Source organism: Macrobrachium rosenbergii, chromosome 3 (assembly GCF_040412425.1).
Source record: "Macrobrachium rosenbergii isolate ZJJX-2024 chromosome 3, ASM4041242v1, whole genome shotgun sequence".
Taxonomy (NCBI): domain Eukaryota; kingdom Metazoa; phylum Arthropoda; class Malacostraca; order Decapoda; family Palaemonidae; genus Macrobrachium; species Macrobrachium rosenbergii.
The window spans coordinates 41,729,241-41,740,645 of NC_089743.1; the positions used below are offsets into that span (position 1 = coordinate 41,729,241).

Consider the following 11,405-nt stretch of genomic DNA (forward strand, 5'->3'; position numbering starts at 1 on the left):
ACGAACCACATTATAACGAGAAATGAATTTCTATCATCAGAAGGTCATGTTCTTTTTATTCTGAGTGAAGATTTTGTCTTTGGTAAGCAAAGTTAGTTAATTTACTGAAGTTGTTTGAATCGTTTTCATTTAATTATTTTGTCATAAATAATAATGCAATTATTGATTTACTCATTTGTTATACCCTGATCGTCACTTTTGTTTCCTTCATTTTTTAAGTTTACGAAATTCAGGTAGATTGGTCTATTTAACCTACACATTAGATAGATTTATGAACTAATTGCTTTCATTACTAAGTCTATAATAAAGAATTTACTAATTGCATAAAGCTGTATTATCACGTATCATATCACAAACAGGAGGCTAAATTTATCAGAAGGAACATTGAAATGTAATTTTTCTAAGTTTTCTACGTTTATAATAATTTGAATACAAGACGTTTTGCTTTCAACAAGACAAAAAAAAATCATGTTTTCAAAAAATTCCATCAAGGACTTTCTGAAAACGATTTTTTTGTTTTGTTGAAAGCAAAACATCTTGTATTCAAATTATTATAAATATAGAAAACTTAGAAAAAGTAAATTTTCAATGTTGCTTCTGATAAATTTAGCCTTCTGTTTGTGATATGATACGTGATAATACAGCTATATGCAATTAGTAAATTCTTTATTATAAACTTAGTAATGAAAATAATTAGTTCATAAATCTATCCTATAGGCTAAGCAGACCAATCTACCTGAATTTCGTAAACTTAAAAAACAAAAGGAATAGAAAATAGTGATATAAAGCGTATGTATTTAAAAAAAAAACATTTTGTTTAAAAGGAATAACTATGATTTTTGGATGTTAACTCAGCCAATTTTGTTGGGACTTAATACTTTCTCCAGTAATACATAAGGGAAAAAGGCTCTTTTACTTCAGATTAAAAGAATTTTTCTGTGCAAAGATGGCGTTATTGAGAGAACCAAAGTGGATAAAAGCACAGTATAAAGGTCTATTCAGTGTCATGTTGACAAGATAAACGATGTAAATAGGATCGTAGAGAAAACATACTGAGGTAATGCTTGAGAGAGAGAGAGAGAGAGAGAGAGAGAGAGAGAGAGAGAGAGAGAGAGAGAGAGAGAGAGTATTGGTTTAGTAAATGTAAAAAGAAGGTATTGAAGTTCGTGCTGCTTATGTATTATTCATATGAAATAACAATAATAATAATAATAATAATAATAATAATAATAATAATAATAATAATAATAATAATAATAATAATAATAATAATAATAGCCCTTATTGTTGCACTCTGTCAGTTCCAAAAGTTTATCGGGTCTTGCTTAAGAAAATATCCTTTTATCTAAAATGAATACTTCAAAACATTTTAAACAAAAAGAACATACTGTATTTAATATATCATAAGTTCTCCGGAATTCCAAACTTATTTTCTTTTATATTTCCTGAACCCATCAAATACAGTAGTTATTGACACTTTCTAGAACTCAAAATTAGGAAAGCTAAAAGGTGTACGCAATAAGCTATAAGGTTTAAATAAAGCTGAAGCTATAGGCTTTAAATAAAAGCTAACTTTTATTTAGTCTTCTTGAATGCTTGGTATTCCTGAACGTTGCTTGACACAGCAGTGACAAGCTCCCTGATACAAAACTGATAATGAAATAATTTCGTTCTATCTAATTATTTCTAGCCTGAGTTATTGACAGTATTTTGCAGTTTTTTTGGTATAACATATAAATATATATATATATATATATATATATATATATATATATATATATATATATATATATATATATATATATATATATATATATAAAAATTATATATGTACATATATCTGTATATATGAGTAAAGAGCGACAGTGATAATTAGTCAACCCATTTTCACCAAAACGTGATACCTTAAATAAATGATAATCTCCAGCATTATTTTACAGTGTAAAACTAAGCACTCACTCACTTCTATGACTTAATCCTTTAGTAAACTCAAAAACAAATAAAAGACAAAATCCCTTTAGCAAAGAAACCGTCGACAAAACAAGAAAAAGCGAGAGAGAAATCTCAGGTACACTTCAGGCTGAAATTACCTTGGAAGCGAAAAAGAACTGGAATGTAATAACATAAGACACAGCTATTGGTTTCTTTGTCGGCCTCCTTCTTTCTCAGGTCTCGAGAACGTTTGAACCAACGCTTTTGGGGAAACTCTGACGGGAAGAGAGAAACCCTGAGAGAGAGAGAGAGAGAGAGAGAGAGAGAGAGAGAGAGAGAGAGAGACCTTACAGACCTCACAGTTCGTTCAGGTTGCCCCAGGTCCCTCAGTGTGAGGCACCTTTGATGTCTACCAGAGAATTGCTAACGCATCTTCCGGTATATTTTGCATCTTCCAGTCTTGGATGGTCTGGGATGCATCTGAGAGAGAGAGAGAGAGAGAGAGAGAGAGAGAGAGAGAGAGAGAGAGGAGAGAGAGAGAGGCAGGTGCAGTAACTCCCAAAGGCAAAATTAAAAGTGAAATCCTGTACACAAAGGAAAGATTTACCCTTTCAGCAATCGTTTTGAGAGAGAGAGAGAGAGAGAGAGAGAGAGAGAGAGAGAGAGAGAGAGAGAGAGAGAGAGAGAGAGAGAGAGATGGAAAACGAATAGTCGAATATACAGTCTTAAAAAAGTGATTCAGCACACAAAGAAGAGACTATATAACTAACAAGCGGTTTGCAGAAAGCTGTCGAGATAATTACTAAATTATAAGGATTATTTTCTTTCTAATTGAAGAAAATAAAACTTAGAGAATTGAAACTAAGAGAATAATAGTGGATCTGAAATGAAAGAGCTATAAGGAATTGGTCTTCGTTTATGTCATGGATAAGAAAGAATGAACACTTTTTATTTATCTTTTGTCGTTATAAAATACGAAACTAATCGTTGTATATGTTGTATGATAATCAATTTCTTACACTTTTCTATATCCATTTTATATTTGTTTTCCCTACCGCGAGTCATCGTTTTTCTCAAGTATCTTTCAAACTAATTATTTGATCGAAATGGTACTTTTGACACAGTGTACAAGATGCCTCCTGCTAATTTTTGGTAATATAGTGCTTTGTCAAATGGTGTTAGTTAAGGCGTTTACTCTTGACTTTTAAAGGCAAAGTCGCATGAGTCAGCAGGACTAATCTACGCAATCGAACGTCCGCTGTCCCCCTTAGACAGGAAAGGTCGGGGGCGGAGATGGGGAGGCCAGGAAAGTGGGTTGAGGGAAGGATGAGGAGGGCAAGGGAGAGGGAGGAACGGGACGGGGATAAAGGACGTTTGAATGCATAATTTGGCGATGCTTGGCAACACCATGTAAGTCAAGAGTAAACGCCGTAACTAAAACCATTTGAAAATGCACTATATTACCCAAAATTAGCGGGATGTGTCTTGTACACTGTGTCAAAGTACCATTTCGATCAAATAATTAGTCTGAAAGATATTTAAGAAAAACAATGACTCGCGGTCCCTGAAATGGATAGCAGGTGTTTAAAATATCAATATTTTTCTTAATGAATCTTCCTTCTACACTGACATGTTTAGGGACTTAAGGAACGCAAATATAGAAATGAAATCCACTGGCTATTCACATGGGAGACTGCTCTGTTACTCAAACAAACACAAAAAGAGATATCCGCAAAGGGAGCGGAAACCCAAATGAACTGCAATTTGTATCTGTGAAGGCATAATACCGTCCCAGAGTTTGCATATCCAACGAACCCCAGCAGCATCCTGCGAAGGGAATTCGTGAGACAAGCATACAAACTCGAGTAAATATTCGCCGAGAGTTGAGCTTGCAGTATTTTGGGGAGATGTTTTTATATATATATATATATATATATATATATATATATATATATATATATATATATATATATATATATATATATATATGACTATTTATCACATCACCGAGATATATTCAGTGAAACGTTTTAACTCCAATTCACTCTATCTTGGAAAATATATTTTCTATATGAAATGGAAGAGATAATTGGACGAGGAATCAGGACACAGTGTTGTAAGTCCTGAAATCCGTCGCTTTCGACCTCACGTATTTTTATCAACTAAAATAGTATATATGAAAATATATTCCTTCCGGGTAGAGTGAATTGATAAAGGATTTGTAGCTTTCTTTATATATATATATATATATATATATATATATATATATATATATATATATATATATAAAAATATATATTAAAAATAGATAATTGTGAGTTGTAACTATACAAAATAGTTTTGGTTCTGAAATATAAGGGGACGGTATGAGTTAAAACGAAGAGTATTAGTGAATGCAGAGTTGTAAGGTTAAATGTCTTGACGTTGTGTTTTTGAAAATTGCAGTCTTCGTAAGATACTTTTGATAACTGCTTCTTTCTTTCTTTCTTTCTTTCTTTAGCTGAAATCCCTTACGCACAGAGTCAAGATTCTTAGGCAGGAATATTTCATCATCAATATTGTGTTCATATTCTATGGCCAAAGGAACGTGGAAAAGAATGTATTAAAAAATATATTACTGAATGACCTTCGTACATTATAGACAATATAAGAAAAATTGCAACAATCGGCTGAGTGGGTTAACAACAGATCACATCTGACACACACACACACACACACACACACATACACACACACATATATATATATATATATATATATATATATATATATATATATATATATATATATATATATATATATATATATATATATATACTATATGATGAATAAGTTACTTAAGCATTCTGACATTCGTAAACAAGTAGAGAACTTGACTAAGATACAGAACTCTAGAAGCGAATATATAAAATAAGTGCTTCTTAACTTATACCTTTTACATGACGTGGGATGGAAGAATTATCATCCTTTCGAAATCACTCAGTGGGAAGAGCTTCAAGGAAAGAAGAATAAGTATTCTTATTTCCTTTCATTCTTCAACTTTTTTTTAACATAAAATACGAACCATTTTTAGGCCTTTAAATACAGGGACCATCCTTCTTTGCTATGCAAATCATTCGTCTGAAATGGAACGCTTTTCGAGTTCGGCGTTGTGGCCAGAATTGATGGTTCCTGGTGGTCCTGCTTGTTTCCCAACGACATCTGATCTAAAAGAAGGAGACCCTCAACTAAATTACATCTATGGCAACGGTAAGAATAATTCCCATCTGAAACGTATACTTTATTATATGATAGTATTTGTATATGATAAAGGAAAGGAACTCTATGTCCCATACATCACCAGATACTTCGGTGCGCTTTGAATATACAATAATCATAAAGTAGAGGCCGTGATCTTTTTGGAGAGAGAGAGAGAGAGAGAGAGAGAGAGAGAGAGAGTGAAGATCCTTTCTTATGAATATATTATGAATGGTTTCGGTCCAGTGAGGCTAGGAATACCTCGTCGAGGTCCTCCCGTTTTGATGGTATACCTCCTTGATGGAGTAATGAACATTCACGTCTAAAGAATTCTCTCTCTCTCTCTCTCTCTCTCTCTCTCTCTCTCTCTCAACTCTCTCTCTCTCTCTCTCTCCAACAGTCGACTAGCAATTAGATGAATATTCACTGCTTAGCTCCGGCTTAGTTAAGTATACCTTAATTTAACCAGACCACTGAGCTGATTAACAGCACTCGTAGGGCTGGCCCGAAGGATTAGATTTATTTTACGTGGCTAAGAACCAATCGGTTACTTAGCAACGGGACCTACAGTTTATTGTGGAATCCGAACCACATTATAACGGGAAAAGAATTTCTATCACCAGAAATAAATTTCTCTAATTCTTCACTGGCCGGTCGGAGAGTCGAACGCGGGCCCAGCAGAGTGCTAGCCGAGAACGATACCAACCCGTCCGAAGAGGAACTAGCTCTGGCTTAGGATTCGAACCTATGTCGCCCACTTAGGTGCTACAGCTAAGCTACGAGAGAGAGAGAGAGAGAGAGAGAGAGAGAAGAGAGAGAGAGAGAGAGAGTTCTCATATTCTTATTCCTTTTGTTCTCGGTAGTTCCTATGGTTTTCTTTGTTCAATGTTTCTACATCTGTGAATGTCAAAGGCTGCTAATTTCCTCTGAATATTTTTTGTGTTCATAAACCTAGACTGATTTTTTAATGATTTATTAAAATTGTATAGTTCACAGATTAATTTAATGATCACCCAAAGCGGACGTCTAAATATTCCTTAAACATCTCACTACAGTATATTCTTATCTTATCTCTTAATATTTCTCACTACTTCTTCATGACGAGGTGGCCGAGTGGTTAAGGCGTTGGACTGCTAATCCAATAGGGTCTCCCTGCGTGGGTTCGAATCCCATCCTCGTCGAAGGGTATCTTTTCTGAACAATCGGCGTTCGATCCCCAAATCATTGTTTGGATAAAATGATATGCTTCGATTCCCTGGAAGAATTTGCATGTATCTGCTGACTTGAGAAGTGAATGAAGAAGCGACTTAAGCTAAGTACCTGTTTGTTAATCCCTTGCTGCGGGTAGCAGCCGGGATAGAAGGAGAGAGAAAGAGAAACAGAGAAGACTATTAATAGACGTGAGTTATTAGGACATCGTCAAATTGTATAATTTACATAATCGCAAATAACCTGGCCATGGACAAAGCATTCCTTATTCCTCAGTGACGAAATGCATCTCTCTCTTTCAGCCGTTCCCACTCGTTTTTCCAATGGCTTCGATATCGTTAAGTATATTAAATTAAACCTATTTATTAGACAAATCTCTCTCTCTCTCTCTCTCTCTCTCTCTCTCTCTCATTTGCTTTTTAAAAGGCTGTGCTATAGCAAGCATATTAAAGGAAATCTATCTCTGGTTCTCGCATGCTTTTCCAAAGGCTCCGATGTAGTACGTTTATTAAATTCATCTATTCATTAGAGATTCTCTCTCTCTCTCTCTCTCTCTCTCTCTCTCTCTCTCTCTCTCTCTCTCTCTCACTTGCTTTTCCAAATTCCCCGATTTAGCGTACATATGAAATGAACTTATTCATCAAATCAAATTTCTCTCTCTCTCTCTCTCTCTCTCTCTCTCTCTCTCTCTCTCTCTCTCTCTCTCTCTCTCTCTCTCCAAAATAACTGTGAAACTAACCTTACCTAATCATGAACAAAGAAAATATCTGACAGTAATATTATGCAGCGTCCAGAATGTAGTAGAAAATTCTATGAATATGGAATAAGCTGGAATTTTACAGCCTCGAGGAAGAATCCAGTTTGCAAGATCCATAAACAGGCTGGAAGGAGCTGCCCCTACCTGGAACGTCATATTCCAGACGATGGTAATTTATAGTAGGGGGTACTGGATAGAACTGGGAATTATTTTGTGTGTGATATTTCGTGCACCCCTCATAAGGGAAGTTTCAGTTATAAGAAGGAAATTTGGTATCATAAGTTAAATACACCTTATTTATTAAAGTTTCAGAACTGATGATTATACGCGTAATTAAAGTCCATTCTCACCAGATTTGGTATTAATATAATTAATTCAAATCTTGTTTGATAAACACTTACATGTACTTAAGCTGTAATTACTGAATTTGGAGAGAGAGAGAGAGAGAGAGAGAGAGAGAGAGAGAGAGAGAGAGAGAAAGAGAGAGAGAGAGAGAGAGAGAGAGAGAGAGAGAGAGAGAGGGGGGTGTAAAAAATTTCCTGTGATATTTGGCAGCTTTGTTATGAACGGTGCACAAATGTTTTAAAATGTGCAATTCAATAGAATACACACACACAAATTAATATGAAAGTAGAGGGGGCAATACATTGAAGACATTTATCTTCCATTTTTCTTTGAAATTCATATCGCAGGCACAACAGACCACAAAATAACAGAAAAGGGAGACCAGGATTCACATATGCTGAGCCTTTAAAATTTAAAACAAGCATTTCCTTTAGTTAATTGTCTCGTAATTCTGTGAACAGGCAGGAAGTAGCTCGACACAAAATCATTCTGTAATATTTCAAGAAACACCAAAGAAATGTAAAGATGGGAGATAATTTACTTTTAGATTTATGCTTTGTATACTGGAACAAAATTTACGGTTAAAGTGATATAAAGATTTATCCAGAATACACATATCATGGAGAACTATATTAAAACATATAAAAGATAAAAATGAAAAATGTCAATAACAAACACAGCAATACATGCATGTTTTACGTTTCAAAATCTCAAAAAAATTCTTATGATTTCATCATCATACAAAGCTCTATTATTTACATAATTCAATTTTATATGCTTATTCTGAGACACAAATAACCAACTAAACAGTGGACAAGTAGTAAAGTCAACAAAGTGACTCTTCAAACGATCTGACTCTTTGATTAAGATGTACAAATGCAGACGATGCTTTTTAGGTAGCAAGCAAAATCAAACACACAGAGGATTCTTTAGGAGCGAGCAGGACTGCACAGCCCATTAGACATTTATATCCTTTTCATTTGCGTATCCTTTGAGCTACAAAGGATACTCCCACCAGTTCCTACGACCTACAAAGTTACATTTCGAATTTTTTTAACCACAGGAACTACCGAGAACAAAAGGAATAAGAATACGAGAACTCACTCTCTCTCTCTCTCTCTCTCTCTCTGGGTCTCCTAGCTTAGTTGTAGCACCTAGGTGGGTGACTTGTGTTCGAATCCTAAGCCGGAGCTAAGCAGTGAATATTAATCTAATTGCTAGTCGACTGTCAAGAGCCACACCTTGGTTGGAGAGAGAGAGAGAGAGAGAGAGAGAGAGAGAGAGAGAGAGAGAGAGAGAGAATTCTTTAGAAGTGAATTATCATTACTCCATCAAGGAGGTATACCATCAAAACGGGAGGACCTCGACGAGGTAATCCTAGCCTCACTGGACCGAAACCATTCATAAGATATCCATAAGAAAGGATCTTCTCTCTCTCTCTCTCTCTCTCTCTCTCTCTCTCTCTCTCTCTCTCTCTCTCTCTCTCTCTCTCTCTCTCTCCAAAAAGATCAAGGCCTCTACTTTATGATTATTGTATATTCAAAGCGCACCGAAGTATCTGGTGATATATGGGACATAGAGTTCCTTTCCTTTATCATATACAAATATACTATCATATAATAAAGTATACGTTTCAGATGGGAATTATTCTTAGCGTAGCCATAGATGTAATTTAAAAGGTAAGATAGAGAAAAAGCATATGGAGAAAATATGGATGATTCTTTGCAATGAATAGCAAATTCAGAGCTCGTAAGTGATATCTTGAGGAATCGTAGTAGGGTCTTGTATGCACTACAAATATAAACGTACGTTTAGAGGGGAGGGACGTTCGGGAATTAATAGAAAGAATTTCTCTTTCTTTTCCTTCCATTTTTCTTTCTTTCTCTTTCTTTAACTCTTTAGCTGAAAACCCTTATTTGGACAAAGTGAGTAGTTTATAGACCCAAGGGGGCTCCAAAGGGAAATCACCCTGCAGAGAGAGAGAGAGAGAGAGAGAGAGAGAGAGAGAGAGAGAGAGAGAGAGAGACTAGTTATAGGAAGAGGTGAGAGACAAATGAACACTATGGAATAGAAGATGACTGTAAGGTACAGAGAAAATTCGCGCAAAAATTACGCTAGAAACACCAAAGAGGAGGTATAAGAGGTAAAATGTCAGAGCTACTGATAGTTTATGCTAAATAACATTTACCATTTTTCAAGATAACAAAGTAAGTTTACCATGAATTTAGGATTAAGAAAAATAGTTATGATTAGAATTACATTAAACCTAAAGACATAAATTATGGCAATTAAAAAGGATATTATATGCAGCACTGCACTTATAAATTAAACTTTTTTAAAGGGCATTCACTGAAGTACATGTTTAAAGAGTGTAATTATTGCAAGTATTAATGTTTATCTATAAAACTGAACGATTCTGGAAGTAATCTCTGTAATCTAAGTACAAACATAAACACTACAAACTGGAATTATTACAGATGCTAGAGAGTGAAAATAATAAGAGTGAGATACTGTATTAGTGAATTAACAGTGATACCCTGAAACCTGATGATGCGGATCATTCTGTTGCAATGCAAGAGAGAGACAGAGAGAGAGAGAGAGAGAGAGGTGGGGGTTAGGGGGTGCTCTTCCAATTATACCGGACCCTTTGATAGCCAAGGTTCCAGCCTCATATCAAAGGCTTCCGCGTCGAAGTCGGGGATTCCCCTTCATATGGCAGAGGAGGAGAAGAAGGACATCTGCGTCCTGAGAATGGGATACCATAAATGGTACCATAAGTGAACTGGAAACCATAGGCATGGGAATGGTTTTATTTTCGTCTTACCACGAAAAGAACAGCTTTCCTTCCGTCTTATTTTTTTTAATTGAACTGTCCGTCAAACTGAGAGAAATATTAATAGTAATTGTAGTGAATTGAAAAAGTATTAAAATTTCTATATTAAGGAAAAATTAGACAGCAAAAATATATATTTATATATACTCTCATCCATTCTCATAAATAATGTCCATTAACTCCTTAAACTGATATCCATTTTCTCTCTCTCTCTCTCTCTCTCTCTCTCTCTCTCTCTCTCTCTCTCTCTCTCTCAATTGTATGAATTATAATCCTCACATTGTCTTCTCAGCGTCTCCATTTATTAATATTTTTAGACACAATGTCAACTGAAAGCTTAAAATTCTCATTCATTATATATATATATATATATATATATATATATATATATATATATATATATATATATATATATATATATATATATATATATATATATATTAATCATATATGTTAGGGGAATTTTTAGTTGATAATAAGTTCGTCGTTTCGTGGGCTCGAACCAGCGAAGACAAGAACTCAGGACTACAGTGGACGCATTTTAACCCACGCGCGAACTTATTATCAACTAAAAAATTCCCCTTCGGTAACATATATGAAAATATATTATTTCCGAGGTAGAGCAATTGGATATTAAAGGACGTTTGTAGCTTACTGATTGAATATGAATCACGTGATGTGATAAAAAGTCATATAAAAATATATATATATAGGTATATATATACATATATATATATATATATATATATATATATATATATATATATATATAAATATAAATTATACATATGTACATACACACAGTAGAGAGAATATGTTACTTGATCAGGATAACACTGTATCAAAATTAAACCTCTTCAAGAAGAACATGACTAGATTTCTAACCAAAGCCTATGAGAACCAATTCTTGATCATTTAAAAACCGGACCAGCTTGACTACCAATTACAAAACTCCTGAAGGAGGCCTACTCTAGGAGCCTCAAAGCAACGTAGTTCTTGAGTCCTCAAAGTTTACGCTAAAAAAAAATATATATGTTTTTCTTAGGTTGCACAGTAGAAAGGGAAATGGCTTCCATTACCAAAGGGATGATT

At 34.5% G+C, this 11,405-nt stretch overlaps 1 non-coding gene across 1 annotated transcript; it reads left to right on the forward strand.

The window, feature by feature from the left end:
- Positions 1 to 6,268: 6,268 nt before the first annotated feature.
- Positions 6,269 to 6,350, forward strand: TRNAS-GCU (transfer RNA serine (anticodon GCU)). Its single transcript has one exon. It is a non-coding gene; the product is annotated as a tRNA-Ser (tRNA).
- Positions 6,351 to 11,405: the final 5,055 nt, after the last annotated feature.